This window comes from Mastomys coucha, unplaced genomic scaffold (assembly GCF_008632895.1).
Source record: "Mastomys coucha isolate ucsf_1 unplaced genomic scaffold, UCSF_Mcou_1 pScaffold17, whole genome shotgun sequence".
Taxonomy (NCBI): Eukaryota; Metazoa; Chordata; class Mammalia; order Rodentia; family Muridae; genus Mastomys; species Mastomys coucha.
The window spans coordinates 32,179,723-32,191,262 of NW_022196899.1; the positions used below are offsets into that span (position 1 = coordinate 32,179,723).

General features: G+C 42.3%; 2 pseudogenes; both read left to right on the top strand.

Annotated features, from left to right (window-relative positions):
• Window positions 1–525: 525 nt before the first annotated feature.
• Window positions 526–1,385, top strand: LOC116094805 (annotated as a pseudogene).
• A 9,144-nt stretch (window positions 1,386–10,529) lies between these two features.
• LOC116094806 lies at window positions 10,530–11,175 on the top strand (annotated as a pseudogene).
• The last annotated feature ends 365 nt before the right edge of the window (window positions 11,176–11,540 follow it).

Below are 11,540 nucleotides of genomic sequence, written 5' to 3' on the forward strand. Positions count from 1 at the left end.
GATTCTAATGGAGCTGAGATTCCAGCTAAAGACTGAAAAGCCTGTATGAAATGAGTTCAGATCAGCAGAATCGCCAGGGAACAGAGCAGGGAGGGGCTGCTGCCCTGGGGAAAGCTGCAGGTGGTATGGTTGTTGGATGTCTAGGATAATCTGCTTTCCAAGCTTTTCAACGGAAGACTGCATTCTGTCGAATCCCATGTTTGAGACAAACAGCCAAATTTTACCATAGATTAATGAGGAATGGTTTTCCCATGAGGTAGGTTTCATAGGTAAACAGACTTTACATTATGTGGTATGATGGCTACTCTTGGTTGTTAACTTGACCACATATGGAATTAACTAGAGCTCAGACAGCTGGACACACCCATAAAGGTTTTTTCTTAATTGGATCATTTGAGGTAGGAGACCCACCCTACATCTGGGCCACACCTTCTAGTGGCAGCCTATATAAAGAACATGGAAGGTCAAACAGAGAATTGGGCAAATTACAGCAACCCTCTAGATTTCAGGTTCTCCAGTAGGAACATGCTCCAATAAGATCAGAGCCCACATATGGCCCAAGGTCCCTCCTTGCATTCAAAATTCCAAATGTCTTCAAAAGCACCTATAGAGACCAGTTTCCAAATGCATCAAGAGCCTGCAAGGAATTTGCCTTTCCAAACATGTCATAGTCTCCTAGTGATCCCAGGAAGTCCAGTGCGATCGAGTCTTTCAGTCCCTGAAAGAGAACTCTGTCAGAACGCATGGCTCTGGCATCATTGATTGGTGTGACAGCGAATGAGATCCAGACCTGGTTCAAGAACAATCGAGTTAAGTCCAAGTGAAAGAATCTTCAGAATGTTCCAGCAGCACTGCCAGGGACAAATGGAAGCTCTGAAGCTGTTTCTGAGTCAACCCATTTTCCTGATTCCTTACCTGTAGTTGCCTCCTCCAATGGAGAGTTCATGTGTTCAGGCACATTTGTTCTAGATTCCATTCCAAAACTCAACTGCAGCCAAGAATCTTCTCTGAATTGTGGTCAGGCCTGTGATGGTGCCAGGTGTAGTCAGCAAGCAAACCTGCTTGATGGCCATGCCCCTGTTCCAGCTGAGGACTCTGGTCAATCAGCAGCAGTTCAAGTCCAGACTAGCCTAGCAGTAGCTGAAGCTCCAGTAGCCATGTTAGCTTCCACCCCAGGACCAGAGGGTGCTCAAGATTCAGGTCCATCTGCTAAGGAGCTCTGGCAACAGGTTCTTGAGGACTTTGATGAGTTGGAGGATTGGTACACTTGGAGATACCCCTAAAACACCTCTCACCCCCTTAACTTATCCAGGCCTTTATAGGAAGGAAGTGGTGTGTTAGTGTATTTGGAGAAGTTAAGCAGGCCTATCTGTAGTAGTTTCATGTTCTGGTTTATATAGTCGGATTGCTTAAAAAAGGATTGAAAATATTCCTTCCTGACTCCCACCCCCTGGCACCGCCACATATTAGTGGGAAGCAAGCTGCAGGACACATCCTGGAGGAGGTGGTCATGGCAGAGGAAGATAAGGCAGTCACAGACCTGCATCTCCAACCTGAGAGGGTTTCATCTCCCACACGCCTGGATCAGAGTACCCAGGGCTCTTTTTCATGATTCCCAAACAATAAAAGGAACTCATTATGATTTCCAAACAATTTGAACAAAAGAAAAAAAGAATATTCCTTCCTTATTGGTTTTTTTTTTTGGTTTTGGTTTTTTTTTTTTTTGGTTTTTCAAGACAGAGTTTTTCTCTGTAGCCCTGGCTGTCCTGGAACTCACTCTGTAGACCAGGCTGGCCTCGAACTCAGAAATCCTCCCACCTCTGCCGCCCAAGTGCTAGGATTCGCCCGGCTGAATTATGTTTTTAAATAAAAGAAAAAATGACTGAAAAATTGAAAAAAAAAAAAGAACATGGAAGAAGGCAGTTTTTACTCTTTGTCTGCTTGCTCTTGCTCATGCTGGCAAGTCCATCCCTTCACTGGCATTAGCACCTACTTCTCCAGGACTCTGATGTCTGTTGAAGGCCAGTTGAGACTTCTTCTTTCAGCTTAAATTAAACAAAGATAGTCAATTTTCCTTTCCACTAGATGAATTTAATTGGTTTTCATTGTAATTATTGAAGGGTAAAGGAAAGATTTGGAGACAGAAATATAGATTTGTTAAGCATTGATCTAGTACCAGATATCTGCTGGGTGCTTTCTATGTCATTTCAAGCACTATGTAGGCTTAGATTTTTTTAAAGCCTAATTTATTTAGGGTTCTTAAACTCTTCAACCTCCCTTCTAGCCCACCGACCAAAGGCAAGGGAGAAAGATGGTTAATAGGACAATGGAGTTGTAGACCTGATTAGAAGTAGTTCTTTGGGGGTGATTCCAATCTTCACGTCAGGATAGCACCAAACATTAGTGAGTAGTGGTAATCCAGTCAAACAGCAAACACAAAACAGGAATCAATAGCAGTGGCTCACTCTAGCAGAAACCACAATGCCCCAGAGAATCAGCATGGGGTCAGCAGAAGCAGCAAGAACAGAATCAGCTGCAATACCAAGAGAGGCTTTAGTGGTGCCTTTTTCTCTGTGAAGGAAAGACCCACAAGGCTCTCTCACATGTCTGCTTCAACAAAACATCCTCTCTCAAGACAGCTTCCAGAAAAACATCACATGACACAACTGAGTTTCCAAAGAAATCAGAATTTCCACTTCATACTGCTTTTTACTTCTAAGCTCCACAGATTATTAAATGGCAAAAATAAAAATCAAGGGACTATGTGACTTCAAAGCTCACCCGTGAAACAATTGCTCTCTTTTACCCCATTATTATTACCATACTCATTTTGTATTAGGGTCTCCAGAGGAACAGAACCAATAGAAGAAAGAAACAATAAACAATTCAAGGCTGGAAGCATGAAAAGCCCTGGAGTATGACAATTAAAAGTCTATTTTTTTGAGGGCTGAAATTCTTAGAGTCTGATGTCCTAAGGCAAGACTGCCTAATGTAGAGAGTGCTGCCCACTTTCAGGGTGGCCTTCACACATTCCAGTTGCCTCTAGAAAGACTTCACAGGCACACCCAGGTATTTCCTAGATGTATTAGTTGAGATCAAAAGTCAGAGAAAGGCAACTTAAAGGAGGAGAAATTTATTTTAGCTCATGGTTTCAGAGCACTTAGTCTGCAATTGCTGGGTCCCATGCACCTGCACCAGTCATGGTGGTATCAATGAGAGCTTGTAGCAGAGAGTCATGGTGGCATCAACAGGTACGTGCAGCAGAGTATCATGGGTAACATCACTGGGAGTCTGCTGCAGACATGAAGCAAAGAAAAAGAAAAGCGAGATGTATAGCTAGCTCTCAAGAACATTCTCCCAGCAACCTGTTTCCTCCAACCCAACTCCATCCTCCACAGCCCTACTGTCTCCATTAGCTTTGAATCCCATAGATGATGCTTTCTTGTCTCTAAGATGTTCCTTGAGAGGTTTACAATTTGGCCCATCAAAGACCCTCTACAGCCTTTAGACAGCCCATGCCACAGTCTACACCAGTCATATAGTAAATGTGACTTCTATCAGGGTGTCACATATAAACATAGGTAGCCAGTCCTAAATCCTGAATATCCCGTTTCTCCCATTCCTTTCCAGAAGATCACATTTTTCTTTCTTCCCACAGAGCTTTCTCCACATGGTTTTCTGGGATATCCCTGTTCTCCTTGGGACCTATGGATTATAACTGCTCAAAATGTTGACCAGTACTCCTGGCTTTATCTATCTCTGGTGTCACCAACCTCACCTAGAGAAATAGACTTAAAACATAGTGACTCTTCTCACTTGAAACTGACAGAAATCTTCTCTACCACTGATGCCATCAAAATTTACAAACATTCCAGAAAGTTCCACACAGAGAAAAAAAAATCATCCCCAGTTGAGAACAGGCAACCTCTGACCTTTGGTAGTTGCTATCCTGATATCCCTTTTGCATAACTCCAACAGGATTAAAATATCTCAATTCTGTATTAACTTTATTATTCTGGTCTGCAGAGAATAGGTTCCGTCTTCTGAACTATCACACAATTTCCTCTGAGTTGCTCATTCCCATCCTTCAGGACAGCTGGTAATGACTCAAGAGTTTTCTAAAAGGAAGTAAAACACTTCATACTCAGGCAACCCACTGAGACTTTGGATGTTCAAAATGGAAATGCCTTAAAACTCTGGAAATAAACAACCCACTAGCTTCAGGAAGTCCCTGAAACTAAGCAGATGCACTGGGCCCCTTCCTCCTAAAGTTGATAAAAGCAATAAGGGCTGCTGAGAGACAATCTTAAATTCGATGTGCTGCTTGGAAAAGGCTCAGAAGAGCCAAGGTTTTTAAAAGAGACACTCTCCATCCAATCTGCCTAAAAACTTACAGTTAGCTTCAGGGGTCCAGTTCTCATAAGCCATCACCTATGCTGAGGTGAGCTTTTGATGATGCAGCTGTCTTTGAGTAATATCTGTTTCTGCAAGTACTCCCATTACCCATTCTTCTGTAAGTAATCACAATAAAACTCATTGGTTCACTAAGTTGGACTTTGGTGGTATCTTTATTTTGGTTTGGTGTGAGTTCCTTATCTGGGGTGAGTAGATGCATATTCAAATCTCCCCCAGGAAGAATGACCCTCCCTATACTAGCCAAACTAGTTGTAGGGAGGCATATATAACTGAGAAATTCTTTTGCATGTGTACATAGTCTAAAATATATTTAGTTTAGTAGCATAAATAATACATGGAAATTAAATATCCACATGGTTTATGATATACTTTAATTCTTTCACATAGATAATTTTTCAATATAAGGGCATCCTCTTGAGGTATAGTGGTATATACCCTTAATACCAGTATTTGGGAGCCAGAGGCAGGTAGATTGCTTGTGAATTCAAGACCTGGTTTACATAGCAAGTTCTAAGCTAGCCAGGGCCACATAGTGAGAGGGAGAGGGAGACAGAGACAGAGACAGAGACACAGAGAGGGACAGAGACAGAGAAAGAGAGAGACAGAGAGAGGCAGAAAGACAGAGAGAAGAAGAAGGAGGAAGAGGAGAAAGAAGAGAAATGAAAGGAAAAAAAGAGAAAAGAGAGAAGAGGAGAGGAGAAGAAAGGAGAGGAGAAGAGACGAGAGGAGATGAGAGGAGAGGAGATGAGAGGAGAGGAGAGGAGAAGAGAAGAGAGGAGAGGAGAGGAAAGGCAAAAACCAAATTATGCCAAGATTTACCTAGCTAATCATGGTGGTGCACATATATGCACACCTGTAATCCCATCACTCAGGAGGCAGAGACATGAGGGCTTTTAAATTCAAAGATAGCCTGTTCTATCTATATGTTTGAGGGCAGCCAAGAATACACAGGCAGAAACTAAAAACCAACTAGAAAACCATCTTTGGTCTTTACTGTTGAAAGGGCAATCATTTTGCACTCAGAGAAACAACTGTCTTCTGCTATCTACCACATCTTAGGGAAAATGAGCCGTTTGGTAAGATGGTTTCTGAGAGGGTAGCCACCAGCACATATTTTTAGCAGATATTTATGCAAGAGTCAGATTATAAGTTACAGAATGTTGAGTATAAGAATTATCCCTAAAAGTAAAAGTGCATAATGTGGCTGTGGGCAGATCTCCAGGCAGCACGGTTGCATATGCAAGATTGGGGGAAATAGGGTGAAGCCGGACAGACAGGGGGTGTGGAGGAGAGGCACTTTCTTTTCCTTGTCAATAGCTAACTGGGTGAGAGCCAAGAAAGCAGTAGAATTCAGCCTTGATGCCTTCTAAACCAGATTAGTTCTATCTGACTTGAGATCTTATTGTCAAAACAAACAAACACAAAGGGCCCCTTCGCTGTGTTTATTATAATGCTGCCTTCCATGCCTTGTGATTGACCTAAAGCAGATAATAGCTTTAAAAACTGACTTATTTATGCCATTGTGGGGCTTCGTGTTCTTTGAGAGCCTCACAGTGGAGGTACCCATAGAGATGCCAGGTAACTAGAGACTTGACATTAATCTTGACTCAATGTTCTAAAGCCTAGAATTTCAGCCTTTGCTGTCTATGGTCTAATCCTGCCTTTGAGAAACAAAGCATCCTGGAGACTACACAGTATGGTGCAGAAAAATATAAATAAAACATAAAAAAAAGTAAAATAAAATCCCTTCTTAGGAAACCAGCCCCCACTGAAGCCCTGCCAGGCCCAGTTTTATAGCCCCTGAAGTTCAGAAGAGGGTGAAATTACAGGATGCTCTACCCCACATGAAATGAAGAGATGGTTTTCTGTCTGGGATAATATTTTGACCTAAATGAAGTCGCTCAGAGAATGCTCTGTCTTGGAGAATGCCTCTGGGAATTTTGGTCATTGTCTGCAAGCGTGTTCCCTATGTAGAGAGTGTCCAAGCTCTGGGCCAACTGTGAGCCACAGTCCTGGATATGGCATCGGTCACTTGAGAGTAGGGTGCTTTAAGTTTAAGAACAAGAAATGGCTGCAGAACATTGAATTACCATTTTTATTTTGTCCTTGGAGCCCATTCATCTGTCAGCTATGAAATGGCTATTGTACCACTTGTGAGAGTCTGTATTCATATTGTTGTGAGAGAACTGCTCTGGCACAGATTTAAGCCCATAGGAAGTCTTTATTACCCAGAGAGAGACTCTACTGGGTGTTTAGGACTCCAGTGTAGCACCAAACATTTCTCGGGTTGAACCTTCAAGCACAGAAACTATGTCCTAAGGTGACATACTTCAATTAGCAAGAACAGTTAGCCAGAAGCAGAACTACAGAAGCCAAAAGGCAAGGTTAGGACTTTCCCAGAACTAAGAACTTTGACGGAATAGGTCTTTGTGCTCACTTTGGCAGATGGTGCTGCCTGTGGGCTAAGCTTTATGGCCTGAATGATACTTTCAGCATGGAGCTGTGCTAAGGTCTGGAGCCCTGTTATATTATGAAGCAAATAAAAGCACCTGGGACTGGAGAAGTGACTCAGCAGTTAAGAGCACTTGCTGCTCTTGCAGAAGACAAGGGTTCAATTCCCAGCAGCCACACAGTAGTTTCCAATCATCCTTAACTCCAGTTCCAGGGAATCTGATGTTCTCTTCTGACTTCTGTGGCCTCAAACATGCACATAGTGCACAGATACACATTCAGGATAAACATCCATATGTAGAGAATTTTTACATAAAAAAGAATAAAAAGACAGCTAAAATAAAAAAAAGATATTTCACTTAAGATCGATTAAAAACAAATAATTTTCTGATATCAAAAACAGTAAATAATTATATTTGAGTATGATATTAGATGATACATAGTGAATGAACATTTGATTAAGTGACTGAATTTAGATATTGCTCCATTAATAACCCTCCATTGTCTCAGAGACTTACTATCTAATTGTATATAAAAATAAAATAGCTTTAGTTCTGTTAAAAAAAAAGAAGAGAAAGAAAAGTTCACTAACTGCACCAACAATGATGTCTTAACCAGCAGCGAGCGAGTGCAAGTAGAACAGTGTCAACTGCCCTTGGCCCCGAGGCGATCTGCTCTTCTTTGGCTGGCTAGCTCACAGACCCTAGAGAGCTCTCCTCAATTCTGTAGCTTTATTTATTATTTATCCAAGAAATGTTTACAGTTTTGTCTATGTAGTTGTTTCTGGTTTTTGAACTGTTAAAAAAAAAAGAAACCAGGACAGTGAGAAAGAAGGAAGGGAGATATGGAGAAAGAGAGGGAGACAGAGGGAGACAGACAGAGAGAGAGAGAGAGAGAAAGAGAGAGAGAGAGAGAGAGAGAGAGAGGCAAAGAAGGACAAAGAGAAGAGCAAATGGAGAGGTAGAGAAGAGAAGGAGAAAGAAAAGATGAGAAGAAGGGTGGACAGAAAAGGTTCTTATAAGAAACAAAGCCATATCTTAGGTCTCAGAGTTGCCAGGTTCTTATTTTGATATACGGCCATAGGATTTCAATCCTTTATGCAAAATTATGACTACTTCTCTAAAAATTCTGACATCATCTATGACTGTAAGAGAGTGTGAGGGAAGGATTTCACTGGCAAACACCCATCTCTCAAATGCAACAAGAGAGGAGTGCCCCTTTCCTGTTAGGTGAGGTAGAACTTCCAGAGAGAAAGTTGTGGGTAGCCAGACACTAAGCAACCCAGAGAAAGAAAAGCTCCCAAAAGTAGAGCAGGTCTTCTATCAAACAAAGGAGCTTAATCTGTTCAAAAAAAAGTGGGGAAAAATAAACCCCATGTCTCTAACTTAAACAGAACCCAATTCAGCTTAAACAACACAAATTCATTGCCCAGAACTTCTGGAATCAAAGGCTGAATGATGAAGGCTACCCCAAGTCTCCCTCCTGAACCCTGGTAGTTACTTAGCTGATGGTATCTGAACACTAATCTTCCACTACAGTCTCTCTGTGTGGATGTGTGCCCTTTTTGTAAGAACCAATCATATTGGGTTGGGGCTGACTTTATTCCAGGTCTGGCTCATGTTTAATCAGCTGCATAGCCAAGGACCCTAATCTCAAGTCAACCCACAAATCAATTACTGGAGTTATTACTTCTGCAAGTCAATCTAGAAACACAATGTAAGCCACTATACTCACAGGTCAATACATTAAACAATGCAGCTGAGACTGAAAACTTAAAAGACAAGCGTCCAAGATGCCTCAGTAAGTAACTAGGAAGGAAATTGAGTAGTTTATTGTGCTTCTCTGATGCTGTAATAAAACACTGTGACCAAAAGCAACTCAGGGAGGAAGTGGTTTATTTGGCTTAAAAGTTACTGCCTATTGTTGACAGAGGCAAAAGAGAAACTCAAGATTAGAAACTGCACCCACAAAGAAATGCTGTTTACTAGTTTCCACCCCTGGCTCACTCTACAATCTTTCTTAGACATTGCAGGCCCACCTAACTAGAGCTGGCACTTTCCACAGTGGCTGGGGCCTCCTATATCAATTAGCTATCATGGAGAAGTCTTCAAAGGTGTCTACTGGCCAATGGGATGGAAGCAATTGAGACACAGCTTTGAGTGTTGATGTTATGACAATATGTATTCTAAGCTTTTAGTAAAGGAATTATCATGGAAATTTCCACACCCAAACAGCTAAATGAATACATGGACCAAGGTTACAGACTTAAGAAAGAGAAAATCTCAGTCTCATGAGCAAGAGTGGCCGATGTGATAAAGAAGGGTGAGGGAGAAGGAGGGAGAGATCACAGCACATTTTTCTACTGGACAAAACTCTGAGGCCAAGGCAAACACATTTATAAGAAAGGAAATGTGCAGAACAACAGCCCTCATGAGCACAGATGCAAAGTTTAAAAACAATGCCAGCAAACAAAATCAATACTGCATAAAAGGATAGAACAGACTGTGCTGTGATCATAAACAGAGAAAGAGCTATAAGAATATGTTCTGGCAAGGTGTGGGGGAAGGGGGTGCCAGGATAGCAGAGGCAGAGAAAGGCAGAGAGAAAGATAGAGATGGGGATGGCCATGACCACGTGGGGAGAGGGAGGAAAGGAATAGGGAGGGGGAGCAAGGGGGCAGGAGGCAAGGTGGAGAAGCAGGAGTAAGAGAGAGATGAGGGGGCAAGCAGCCCCTTTTATAGGGCTAGGCCTACCTGGCCATTGTCAGGTAACCATGGAGAGGAGCATATCTGTGGGGGTAGAGTTTAGACAGAATGCTAACATTCTGCCCAAACCAAGAATTGGTACATAATTCACTACACAGACACTGCTTGCTTCTACTGCTGTGATAAACACTATAAGGAAAGCAACTGGGGAAGAAAAGGGTTTACTTGCCTTAAAGGTTACAATCCATTATTGTGGGTAGTTAGGGCAAGAACTCAAGAAGGAACAGAGGCAGGAACTAAGGCAGAGAACATGGAAAAACACTTCTAACTAGCTTGTTCCCCTTGCCTTGACGAGTTTTCTTTCCTGCACAGTCTTAGCTCACCTTCCTAGGATGGTGTATTAGTCAAGGTTCTCTAGAGTAGCAGAACTTATGGAATGAGTTATGGAGACAAGAGGGTGTATTAGCATGACTTACAGGCTATTATCCAGCTAATTCAACAATGGCTGGCTATGAACAAGAAGTTCAAGAACCCAGTTTCTGCTCAGTCCATGAGACTAAGGCTAGATGTCTCTTCAGTAGACCCTGGAATCCCAAAGCAATAGGCTATAGTACCAATGAAGGAATGGACTTGTCTGCAAAGCAAGGGCAAGTAGGCAGAGCTCGAAGGCTTCCTCTTCCATGTCCTTACATGGGCTTCCAGCAGAAGGTATGGCCCAAGTTAAAGCACATCTTCCCACCTCAGGAAGTAGATCTTCCTGTGTCAGAATTAAGTAAAACCCTTCACTGGTATGCCCTCAATGTCTTTTATCTAATTAATTCCAAATATAGTCAAGTTGACAACCAAAAATAGCCATTACAGATGACGCCACTCACAGTGGGCCTTGCTATCCTATATCAATTATTTTAAAAAAAGGCTCTTTTCCTCTGGCGTGCCACCGACGATCCTATTGTCATCATGGGTCGCTGCCCTGCCCGGTGTTACCGGTATTGTAAGAACAAGCCATAGCCAAAGTCTCATTTCTGCTGTGTTGTCCTTGATGCTAAGATCCACATCTTTGACTTGGGATGGAAGCAAGCAAACGTTGATGAATTCCCACTTTGTGGCCACATGGTGTCAGGTGAATATGAACAGCCTTCTTTTGAAGCACTGGAGGCTGCCTGTATTTATGCCAACAAATACATGGTAAAAAGTTGTGGTAAGGATGGCTTTCATATCTGAGTGAGGCTCCACCCTTTCCATGTCATCTGTATCAATAAGATGTTGTCTTGTGCTGGGGCTGACAGGCTCCAGACAAGTATGCATGGTGCCTTTGGGAAACCCCAGGGCACAGTGGCCAGGGTTCACATTGGCCAGGTCATCATGCCTATCCGCACCAAGTTGCAGAATAAGCGACATGTGATTGAGCCTCTTTGCAGAGCCAAGTTCAAGTTCCCTGGTCACCAGAAGATCCACATCTCAAAAGAAGTGGGGTTTCACTAAGTTTAATGCGGATGAATTTGAAGACATGGTTGCTGAGAAGCAGCTCATTCCTGATGGCTGTAGTGTCAAATATATCCCCAATCGTGATCCTCTGGACAAGTGGAGAGCCCTGCATTCCTGAAGGCTTCCACAGTGCTCTCCTATACCCTACCAAATCATGTTCAATAATAAATCTTGCATCAAGTCCGGAAAAAAAAAATCCCATCAACATGTCTGTAGGCCAAAATAATGGATGCAATTTTTTACCTGAGGCACCCTCCTCCCAGATAACTCCAGCTTGTGTCAAATAGACAAAACTAACCATCACAGACAGTAACTTAAAAACATGTTATTCTCAGCTCAAAAGTGATCTTTGCAATTAAAATTTATTTAAGTCTCTACATAAGAAATAAGAAGCAACATATGTGGAGCTAGACAGATGGCTCAGTAGTTAAATGATCTTACTGCTCTTCCAGAAGACCTGAGATCAGTTCCCAACACCCACAT